The following is a 12360-nucleotide window of genomic DNA, read 5'->3' as shown; positions in this document are numbered from 1 at the left end:
TAGACTAACATTGGCTTAGTATTTTCCCACCCTGTGTAACTAAACATAAAAATATCTTGGACGAAAAACAAAGCTGGCACCCACTTTGACTAATCCTTTCAAAGCCAGACTGCGGTCAGAGGAAATGACATAGTAATGGCTTTCACAAGAAGATGAGTGTTGTATCTGAGCACATTTCCAGTCATAGAATCCAAATGTCCTGTCTTGGGAGGTTTGGGATTTTGATATCCTGGACTGGCCTGATGCTATACAACTGACAGTTTTGCCCATGTTTATCCGTGAATCTTAATATCAGAATTACCATATGGAGTTTTTCAAAAACATATTTGTAGGCCTCATCTATAAAATTTCAATTTAGGAAGTCCAGGGTGGGGACTAGAACTTATATAAGGAAAAAATATATATGTTTATGGTGGTTCTGACGGTCATCTTTAGTTAATAATTAATGACTTAGAGCATTATAAAAATATATTTTTTAAAATGTGTGCTTGCTAATATGTAAAAGGAAGCAGCTGCATTTTCTGGTCGTCACTCTCAGCAACCATTCCAAAAGTCTTCATTTTGAGATTCTATAAGTTAACAATTTTCAACGGGTGTGCTGTGGTACACTGTGTGCTACAAGAAGCACATGGGTGAGCCACAAGGATTTTTAAAACATGCAATACCTGACTATTTAGTCAGGGGCACTGACCTCTTTTCCCTTAGACTGTCAAATAAAAAAAAAATGACAACAGTTACCACAATAATAGCTGCCTGGTGTGAATGAATCAAAATTATACCCTTTTTTGTGTGTGTCAGATTGGCAAAAAGTAAAATATATTTTTTTGGTGTTTTGCAGAATGTTAGTAATGTTTCTGTGTGTGATGAGATGAAAAAGGTTAAAAATCACTGCTATAAGTCTTTCTAAATGACTCCTATCAAGCTTTCTCAAATCAGCATAATGAATTTTCAAAAGCAGTAACAGTATTTTAGAAGTTCACTTTTACAGAAATTTTACTGCTTTAAATTAAAATATAAATTTCATTTATATTGTCAAACTCACAGCTAATTAAACCTGGCTTGATCTTTTAAAGTGGCAATGAGTCCAGTCTATGGAAAGACATAATTAGTTTTTATGATTTTGAGCTTTAAAATCCCAAATATTCTAAATAGCCTTGAATAATTGTTCATAAATCCCCCTTTGAATCTCATTATATTTGCATCCTGATTTATAGAACAAGAATAAAATACCTCCATCTTCTTGAGGTAATGGTTATATTCCAAGTGGTTTTAGGGTTTTTTTTCCCCCCCTTTCTATTTGGCTGAGTTAAACACTCAGATTTGAGAGATGGTGACTAAGGTGTGATTCCATTAGAATGGCATTCTGTCTAATCAGTTTAATTATACCATGTTTTATTTCATGCTGTCCAAATAATATCTTAATTATAAGTTTGCCACCATAGAATTATGCTCTTTGGAAAAAAAAATACCCATAGGGCAAGTGGCTCAGCTCCTTAGCAGTAATTATGTTCTATATAAATTAATAAATTAGCATTTGTGTTTCTATACAATCAGTCTCTTTTGAATATGACTTTCTTGGTTTAATTTCCCACATCTGACAAATTTGAGTTTCTGGGTCTATGAAACTGAAAACCAGTAGCTGATCCACTGTGACCCAACCAAGTCATTCCCCTATGGAACCCTGCCTGAGTGTCACTGATGACACTCTATTTTGTTGTTGTTGCTGTTGTTCCTTTCAAAACAGGGAATTTCTAAACTTTATTATTCATTGAACTATGTAGAACATATTTTCTTTTATTTTCCAAAAGAATTATTTTAAACTTCAAGGATGGCACTTTAAGCCTTGAATTCTAGAGTTTAAGGAAAAAAAAAATTGCTTTCCCATTTTGATAAATTCTAATGTTAGTTTATTTTGTCTTTTTTACCATTTCACTGAAACTCTGATTTGTTAAATTATTTACTTGTTTAAAAATAGAATCTTTTTGCTTTACATTCTTGTTAACATCGACAAATACCTTTTGGCGGAAGCTTATGCATGTTGTGAAGGAAGCTAAGTAGCAAGCGCCTCAATTTCACAATATTCACAGTTCTATGCAATGGGTAGCCAAGTCTTGCATTACAATCAGGTGCTTTATCTTGAAGTTTCTCTTTGCAGCCTGCTCTTTCTGCACTTAGAGAATGAGAAGATCATATAAACTTGATAGCTGACACTGGTCTTGACTTGAATATGTCTAAATTTCTAAAACTGACTTGACTTTTAAATAATTTATGCCAAATTTCCATAGTACGCTGGACACAATTGATATTGCCTGCTTTCTCTTAAGCATAATTTTTGAAAGACATTTATAGTTTATTGATGAAAAGTCAAGAAAAGATGAAACTTGTAAGTGCATGATTTAGAATATCTAACAATTGTTGAAGGATCTCGTACTCTTTGGGACAGTATGGATGGACCTGGAAAATATTAATATGCTAAGTGAAATAAACCAGGCAGAGAAAGATAAACATCACATAATCTCGCTTATATGTGGAATCTAAAGAACTTAATAAACTGATGAACATAATAGATTCAATGACATGGAAGCATAGATCAGACTGACAAATGTCAAAGGGATGGAGGAGGGCAGGTGGGTGGGCGGGGAGAGAGTAACCAAAGAATTTATATGCATATATGCAAACAACCCAAGGACATGGACAATAGTGGGGAGAGGGACTGGGGAGGGGGGTAGGACAGGGTGGAATGGGTCATTGAGGAGAAAAGGGGACATCTGTAATATTTAAAAAAAAATTAAATTAAAAAAAAAAAGAATATCTAACAATTGTTGAAAATACCAAGATTTACCCACAATGATCTCTTATCCCAAAGTTCAATGTTAACTTGTGAAAAGTATCTAAATTCAGTATTTTAAAACAAATTTAAATGATTATAACACAATAAAAAATGCACACATGGAAACAAACAAAAAATAGAAAGAACTATTATATGTGGAAAGACAAGAAAGAGAAAATACTCAATGCTTGCATATTAGGATTGGCTATTGGCTAACCCTATCTTAGGTTAAGTTAAGTAATAGCCATCAAGAATCCTGGTTTGTCAACTTGAACTTGGAAATATTGTAGCACAATGCTTCTCTAAGCATAAAAATCACCAGGAGTGCATGATAAAAAATAAGGAACATAGGTTTAAGTCTGGAGAAGATAGTAAAAGTCCTAAAGATAGGACCCCAGAAATTATACTATCGAGAAGTTCAACCAGGCAATTCTTCTGCATGCTGAAGTTTGGGAAGCACAGCTAGAGTTTGTTTTGTGTGTGTTTGATTTTGTTTACTTGTTTTCCCTAGGGCTTACTAAGTGTGAATTCTATGTAGAGCCTGGGATCTGTCAATCAGCAACTAAGAAAATCAAACCCTTTGAACTTGATGAGAATTGATGTTGTTTTCGCAAAGATATTCAATCTGTATTAGCTGTTCAAAACCAGCTCCAAAAGCAAGGCGTCCATCAATCATCAATACCCGGGACTCCAGGTCTACCTCACACACATCCTTTCTAGCTCATTTGTAGGTGTAGGAATGTTCGTGAGGAGTGAAAGAAGGGAATGCTTCTGTTTACTTAAAGGCTGGATTAGTGATTTTATTTCACAAAGAAAACAAAGCCCATTAACCACAGACTCAGACATTTTGCTAAACCCAAACCTGCAGAACAAATTTTGGGAAATTTGTTCATAGGTAGACCTGAGGCTGAGATGAATAGTCGTCTTACAGTATGCAATTATTTGATGATTACAATGATCTGAGACTTTTGAAGGACAAAGACTATATATAAAGCAGAAATATAGACATGAGAAAGATGTCACTGGAGATGCGAGAAGAACTCATAGCCTGAGACTTCCTGTATTTTATTTTTTCAGACAAGTTCTTATTATGGTAGTTATCACTCATGTATAGAGAACAACCTAAAACTCCAAAAAGAAATAGCAGAGCCTGTTTCTTCTGTTCATTTTCTTCATGATGAAAATAATGAAAAAATAAAAACACTTGCTATTCCAAACATAAGTTCATTTTCCCCTTGACATTTCAGGAGACAGAATATCTAGAAGACAAAATATGAGGCTCAGGATTAATGGTCCTTTAAGAGCCCATGGCAAGAACTCGGCTCTGCAGGAAGCCAGCCTTCCTCTCAACTTATGTGTTCCTCCCCAGTCTTCATTCTGAAAGCAAAACCAAAGATTGATGGATGAGACTTTCACCAGAGACAGATCTACGGGCAGAAGTAGAATTACCACAACCTAATGAAATTTACACTTCAGAGCCTTTCACTTGCATATACTTATATCAAGGTCATCTGGGTGGAACCTAGAAATATTTTTATGTAGTTACACATTTTTGCTATAAAGTTTGCAAAAGGAAGATGCTTTAAACTGAAATCTGTTAAGATGTTTGTCTCCCTCTCCATTGTCTCTCTTCCTCTCCTTCTGGGTAGCACTGAAATGGATATTATGGGGAAATGGCTAAGGGGAAATTGAATTGGGAATTTAGTTAAGATTTAGGGGTATATATTTTTTGTGGTCTAGAGTTATTTCTTACTCAGTTCATTACAGTTTCATGAAGATATGGCAAGCTGTTCCATATGTACAGTGTGTCAGAATGTCTTCACTGATCACTGCACTAATTGGCTTTGTGCATCCATAGGGAAGACCCATTGTCTGATTATGATATGAATGTATTTTATGACTATTGGTACTGGAATTTTTTGGATTGTGGAAGCAAAGCAATGTTTGAAATGTGTGGAGTTGGATGCTGATTTATGGATAATTCTTCTAATTATCAGATATATCAAGTTACATTCTGAACATGTGTTTCTCTTTACTCTCTTCTGTCAGAAAAACACTTAATAAATGTCATATATTGAAGTATAAATGTAATGTAAATTTTTATTTTTTATTAAGAATCATGAGAAATAGACTTTATCAGGTTGTCAGTATTTCTTGGATTAATATTATAAAAAACACGTATATATGTGTGTGCAGTCTCACAGGTTTAAGCACCTCAACTAGAAGTAACCTAAAACAAATTTTGTTCAATCAAACTTGAGAAAGATTGATTAGCTTTCTCTTGTTCCTGTAAAAAATGGTTTACAAAATCTTGGTCATGTGAACAAGTGATCAAATATTACAAAGCCAAAACATGTAGAAAATAAGTATTATAGAAGCATGTTTGGGGTGACATTTGTGATATTTGTTGGCTTTTTAAATATGTTATTTTTGTGCCTTTTTCTCTAGTTCTAATGAATAATTACCTTCATACCTTATATCTTTTCCTTAAAAATGAAGACTATACTTTATAAACTTCAGGCCCCACAAAATCTTTCTTGTTCTTCCTGGGGGAGTTAAATGAGGCTATTAAAATGTTTTAAGTATTCAACTAAAAAATAATATGTTTCTGAAAACAAATTATCTAAATCACTATAGGGCAGCATGAAACTATACCAGGTCTCTTTCAGTCTCTCATTCTCTCTCTCTCTTTCTCTCTCTCTCTCTCTCTCTCTCTCACACACACACACACACACACACACACACAGACTGTCTAGACTTTTCATGCTTTAGAGAATAGAGCAGACATTCTCCACATTCAACATTGTAATTTGCATAGGAGATCACTAAGCCTCAGTGAGAGAATTCTACACTAACTTTGTTTTCTTGTCTCCACAACGGCCAATTAATACTTCCCCTCTATTGATTGCAAATCTACTTGAAAAGTTCACTCTTCTCAAGCCTCTATGTCTTTAAACACTGTTTATCTGCTCTGTTCCTGAGAGTTATCTTTAAACTCCTATTATATTTCTGAGTAGTTGTCCTTGATTATTTATGCTGTAGATGCTAACTAGGAATACCACTCAAAACCATGCAGAAGAAAGGTCCTGTTGTCTCTGGAAAACCCCTTGATCAGATGAATAGATAGTATAACTAAATCTACAGGATTAATGACTGGCTTCTTTTTTGGACACAGTCTTTGAAATAAAGGAAAATCATTCAGGTGGCTGAGTTTACACTAAAAGAAACTTGAGAAGTCTTTATTTAGTCTAACACTCACACTGAAGTCTTAGAAGCTAAGTAGGTCAGGTCAGGATCTGAACCAACTTCCCTTTTCTTGGTCCAGTGATTTTCTGCTTACATTCCTATGCTCTGTCCACAATTCCAACAAGAGCTGACAGGACTATATTAGCAATACATTAAAGTTCAGCTCACAAAATAAATCCAGAGCTTAACAACTAGATGGAGTTCAGATTTGTGAACAATTTGGGAGTTCTCAGAGAAACTGGAGTCAAACAAATAAAATGCAGCAGTTTATGAAGGTTAAATCATCATTTGTTCAGCATATATCTATTGAATACCTACTATGAGCTCATTTCTGGTATAGGTACTAGGTATAAAACAGCGAACAGGACATCTGCCCACATGGTATGAAGGCAAATCTTAATTACTTTAAAATTATTGAATTAATAATATTTAATTACCTATTGTATTAGTTTGCTCAAACTGTCATAACAAAATACTACAGACCGGTGGCTTAAAAAACAAAAGTATATTTCTCACAATTTTGTGAAACAAGATCAAGGTGCCAGCTGACTTGGTTTCTAGTGAGGATTCTCCTCCTAGCTTGCAAAGGGCCTCCTCACTGTGTCCTCAGATGGTGGGAGAGAAAAAACAAACTTTCCAGTGTCTCTTCTAAGGACACTGATCTCATCATGAAGGCCAAACCTCATAACCTTATCTAAACCTAATTACCTCCCAAAGATCTCATCTTCAAATCCCATCACATTGGGGTTTAGGATTTCAACACACAAATTCAGTCTATAACACTTATTTAAATAAAAATATAGAAATTTAATTATAAATATTAAATTATTAAAATTATCATTTAATTAAAGCTTTGATGAGGGTTATAAGGAAAATGTAAATTTGCAATGAAAATATATCACAAAACTACTCAATTCTAGTAATTTAAAATTCTATGAGGATAAGACATTAGATCAAAACCCAGAGGATGAGTGAGTTTTAGACAGGTAAACAAAAAGAGCTTTGGGAAAACATGAAAGTCTGGAAACAGAAAAATATCACTGCATTCAAGGCAGAGGAAAATAGGTCATCATGGCTACAGACAAATGAGTAAGGAGGTAGCAAAAAATGAGATCAGAAAGGTAGGCAGGTAATGCAAAAGTCTATCTTATAGAGCATGACAAGGATATTGAACTTTGTTTTAAGGGCCAAAAGTTTTCATGGACTTATTCCAGGCAAGAGAGTAAGTTGCTGATTCTGTGAGAGAGAAAACATTGTTTAGGAACATACTTAAGAGGTCATAATGAGAGGGCTTGATGAAAGTTTAAATTAATCATTGAGGGAGAGTAAACTGTTGCTAAGTTTCTGACTTGCAAAATTCAAATAATAGTGGTGTCATTCAGAGTGATAAAGAACAATAGAAATACACAGGCTTTCAGGAGAAGGTCGAAAGTTTGGTTTTGAAGTTTGAGTTTTAGGTTCTCTGGCGATATCCAAGAGAAGATACAAGTAGCTATGTGCTTGTGTCTATCTGAAGGTAAAAGAGAATGCATGAGCTGGAGATGTAAATTTAGTGCATGTTATGTATATATTGTCATTTAAAGGAATAGCAATTGATGAAATTGCCAAGGAAGAAAGGCCTACAGTAATCCTAACATTAATTGTTGGGTGAAGAATGAGGAGTCTACAAAGACAAAATAAAACTTCTAAAAAGATTAAAATATCTTGACAGAAAAAAGGGAAGAGTGTCACAAGAAGAGTGAAAGACCCACACTATGGAATACAGTTACAAAGTTAAGTAAGACGAGGCTTTAAAAATGGCCTATGGATGGAATAATATCTCAACAGGTAAAGTGGATGAAAGCCATATTGGAATGGACCAATGCATGATTAGAAGGCTGGACACAATCCTGAGGAAATGTAGACTTCAAGTGTAATAGAACTTTTTTGAGAAGTTTAACTAGAAAGGGTAGGAGAAGAGAAAAGGAATGACTGAGAAGGGGAAACTCTTTTGGTGTGGGCTGATTATGATCAAGATATGGGAACCAGGAAATGTAAATTGCAGGTAGATATAAGAAATTTTTTTTTGTTCAACTTGGAAAAAGAGAATAATTACTGGGAGATAGCTACAAGGTCTAGGAAATGTTTTTGAACTTTTACTGCAGTGGGATAAATAGATTGGAACTGCCCATGGCAGAAAGCCAGTGATAAGGTCATTGTTTTAGTACAGCAAAAGATGGCTTGAGCTAGGGCAAAAATGGACTGAGCTAGATGAATTTAAGAAAGATTTTTAAAGTAAAATTTATAAGACTTGGTGATTATTTGTACACATGGAGAGAAGGTGAGAGAGGAGTCAAGGGTGATTTTTGAATTTCTGGTATGAGTAATCAGATGGGTGACAGAACCATCTACTAAAAAGAAGGAGTTGTGGGGCAGAGCATGGATTAAAATTTGAGCATGTTGAACATTAAAGTGTGAGTATGGGTTAAAGTTTGAGGTGTCTATAAAAACACCAAATAAAAATAGCCTGTCAGCAGTTGGATTGGGGCTCAGAAAAGAGGATTGAGTCAAAGATATAATTTTGTAGAGTAATTAAAGTCGTGGAATGGATGGAATATCAAGAAACAACATGTAGAGAGAGGAGAGGACGTTCTAAAATGCAGCCCTAAGGGACTTTATCATTTAAAGGAATTATAGTAGAGGAAAAGAAGAAAAGCAGCAACCAGAAAGATAGGTGGAGATCCAGAAGAGGTCCCTGTTTTAGAAGCTAAGGACAGAGAATAATTAGAAAAGAAAATTGACAATTTGCAGCAAACAATTCCAAAAAGTCAAATAAGATAAGAATTTAAAAATGTCATTTGTATTTAGGGTAATGGAGATTACTAATGGCTATACTGGGAGCTAGTTGAATATAGGATTAGGGTTAGTTTTAGTGTGGAAACCAAATTTCAGAGTTAATAGGATATAAAGAAGAGACCAAGGCATAGACAGCCATTTCAAGAAGTCTGTAAAGTGTTGAAGAGGCAGGAGTAAATTTTAGGGGCTACATGTGACACATATTCCTTTGGCACTGCCCACCACTCAGGTCTTTGGCCTCGGTGGAGGCCAACCAACTCTTTCTGAGCAACACAGTTTCCTTGTCTGGGCTCCACCAGTCACTTGCCCTGGGAGCAGCACCTCTCCCCCTGGGCTACTTTATGCAGCCAAGCTGACCAGCTGCACTGCTAGGTTTTCTGGCTTCTCTTATCACTTCTGAACTTGGGTGGATTACAGCCTCATTAACAGATTCCAGGGTGGAATCTGGCATTTAAGAGTAGTAGACTACAAAACTCAAAAGAGCAACAAAGTTAATCACTCAAGGGCTACACATTGCCCAGTGGAAAAGAAGAGCTAGAAGGGAGTTAAGCAAGTCAATCCCCCCACCTTTCTTTCTCCCCTGGACTACAAGGGAAAAGTTTTCTTCTTGCACTCTGTCTGTCCAGCGATACTGCAAGTGTCAAGCAGTCATCTGTTGAACAACCTGCTACACTCTTCAGAGCTTATAGTGAAGGAGTGGCTATTTGCTAACACCTCATTCTAGGTTGCTTTATGTCCTTCTTTGCCACACTTCTCTTCTCAAAAATGGCATCAGAACTTTAATTTTTATATCAGGATCTCTAGTTTATAGTAAATGTGAGCTAATAAGGGTCTGAGCATGTTACTGAAGAAAAGGATCTTGTCAAGAAAAAAATGTTGCCGAAGAATGAGAGAAACATCATTGAGGTATGTTTTTTAAGTAAGGAGGTAGAATGGGCTCCATAGAATGCATGGAAGATGAAGGTGAAACTAAGTTTTATTGAGCTCTAATTATATGCCAGGTTCTCTTCTCAATGATAGAAATATATTGTTTTAATTATTTTTTTGTTTTCACAACATCTGTTGCAATTTTCACCATTCCCCTCATATTGCAGATGAAGAAACTGAAGCACAGAAGTACTAAAGAATTTTCCCAAGTCACACAGAATTTAAGTGGAGGAGACAGAATTATACTTTAAACATCTATTTTCAGAACCAATATTCTCACTCAGTGTATTTTACTACTTATCCTTCACTAGACTAAGATAATTTCCTTCATTGTGATTAGAAGAGAGGTTCAACACAGTTGCAGATGTGAAGACGTTTGTGGTGGAATGGTGAAGGAATTCCCTCATTTCCAAATTCAGAAAATTGGTCCAATTTTTCCAGCAGTTAAGTGTGAGTGAAAAAATGGTATGTTGGAAATTTAACAACAGTATAGAAAATTATGTCGTTTCATTTATAACCTAGGTTACTGCAATATCCTCCAAGTCATTCATGCTGCTTCAACTCTCATCTTTCTCCAATATATTCTCAACATATTAGCAGAGTGAGCCTGTTAAACTTGAGTCTGATCACATTACTCTGCTCAAACCCACCAATGAATTCCATCTCCCTCAGAGGAAGAACAGGACAATTTTTAGGAAAACTTGTAAGGCATCCATTACTCCTACCACTACATGCCTTGTTTCTGAGCTCTTCTACTACTTTCTGTGCTTATTCAACTCCCATGAAAACACCAGTCATGATTCCAGTGCAGGACCTTTGCACCTACCACTTCCTCTACTTGGAATTCTCTTTCTCTAGATGTTCAAATGTCTAGTTTTTTCACATATTTTAAGATTTGCTCAAAACTTGCCTCTTCGAGAAGCCTTTCTGGCCACACTAAGATCTCAACTGTCCTGTCAACATTCCTCATCCCCATCCCCACTTTACCACTTTGTCCTTAACATGTGTAATCACCTATTATATTATATTCCTCAACTTTTGTCTTGTTTGTGGTCTGTCTTTTTCACTAGAATGTAAAGGTCTTTAAGAGCAGAGCTTTTAATCTGCTTTTTCACTACTGTATCCCTAGAAGCTAGCACAGTGCCTGGCTCACAGTTGCTCAATAAATATTTGCTGAGTGAATGAATTCTTGTAGAGAGTGAGAGAGCCAGGTGCTGAGTAAAATGTACTAAGATAGCTAGGCAATACAGGCCACCAGGTTGAGGGTGTGACCATGACTATGTTATTTTTTTTCTACAACTGTCCATTGCTAAGGTACAGGCAAGGGGAAGGAAAGAGAGGGGCTTTTCAGCCACCAGAATTTTGTCTCAGAAATGTCCTTTCTACTTCTTTAGTAGAAAATTTTGGGCTTTTTTTCAATGTCTCATTAATTTTCAGACAGTTGAGAATTAAAGATGAGCCACTTTTAGACGACATGTTAAAATACAGATGGATGTTATTGTTAGATATTCGATAAATATTTTGAATAAAGGAAATTGTTTTCACATCAACAATGTGAGCTTAAGTTCAAACCTTAAGTTGTATATCTGTCTTTTTCATCTAGGAAAAACTTGTATTTGTTGGCAGATCTGTGAATTAAAAATTTGCTGCTTAGATGTTTACGTTCAAAGGGTCACAGACCAGGCTTAGAGTCCTGATATGTAAGTTAGTACATTCCCATCTAATTTCCACCTCCAAGAAATGGAAAAGATTGAGTCATATAATGATAAGAAGCTTCCTCATTGTGACAAACAAGTCTTCTAGTGCAGCATGGAGAGGTGATCTAACCAATGGAGAAGATAGGGAATAAAGGAGGCACTATAATGAGAATTTAAAGAAGGTGCTTTAATATTCAACTGATAATGACACATACAGAAACAGTGGTTTTGCAAATTTTCTGGGCACAGGAAACCTCTGAGGTATTTGCTAATTGCAGAATCCTGGGTCTAACTCAGAACCTAATATGGAAGCATCTTGAAGGCAAGGCCTTAGAAACTTAAATTTTAGTAAGCACCACAGCTGATTATACTGCAGGTTGTCCATAAGCCAAACCTAAACAAACACTGTAGAATATAACCCATAATAAAAAGAAAGCAAAATTAGCCTCTAAGTTACCAAATTGATGAAAGTTAGATACTAAAGCTCCTGTATCTTCCTACAGGAGGAAGCTTTATATCTTCATCCAGAGTCTTTTCACTTTTATTTTAAACAAATATGTAATACCATTGCTTGGTTATTTATTTTAAATTTTTATAATTGAATCAAAAAAAGCAATTAGAAGAGGGAAAGATGCCTGCTAGAGCCAGGCAATCTGAAGTCTAATAATAAGAACTAATATCTGAGAGTCTGTCAGGGAATTAGAAAAACAAAACTATTTCCAAAAGTACACAGAACACAGAAAGAATTGCAGTCTAGGACCTCTTTAGGTAGAAATAAACAGATCTCAATAGCTCCAGAGAGTATCACTGCATTACAGACTAGCA

The sequence above is a fragment of the Miniopterus natalensis genome, chromosome 1, assembly GCF_054644295.1.
Source record: "Miniopterus natalensis isolate mMinNat1 chromosome 1, mMinNat1.hap1, whole genome shotgun sequence".
Lineage (NCBI taxonomy): Eukaryota > Metazoa > Chordata > Mammalia > Chiroptera > Miniopteridae > Miniopterus > Miniopterus natalensis.
This window is presented reverse-complemented; position numbering follows the sequence as displayed.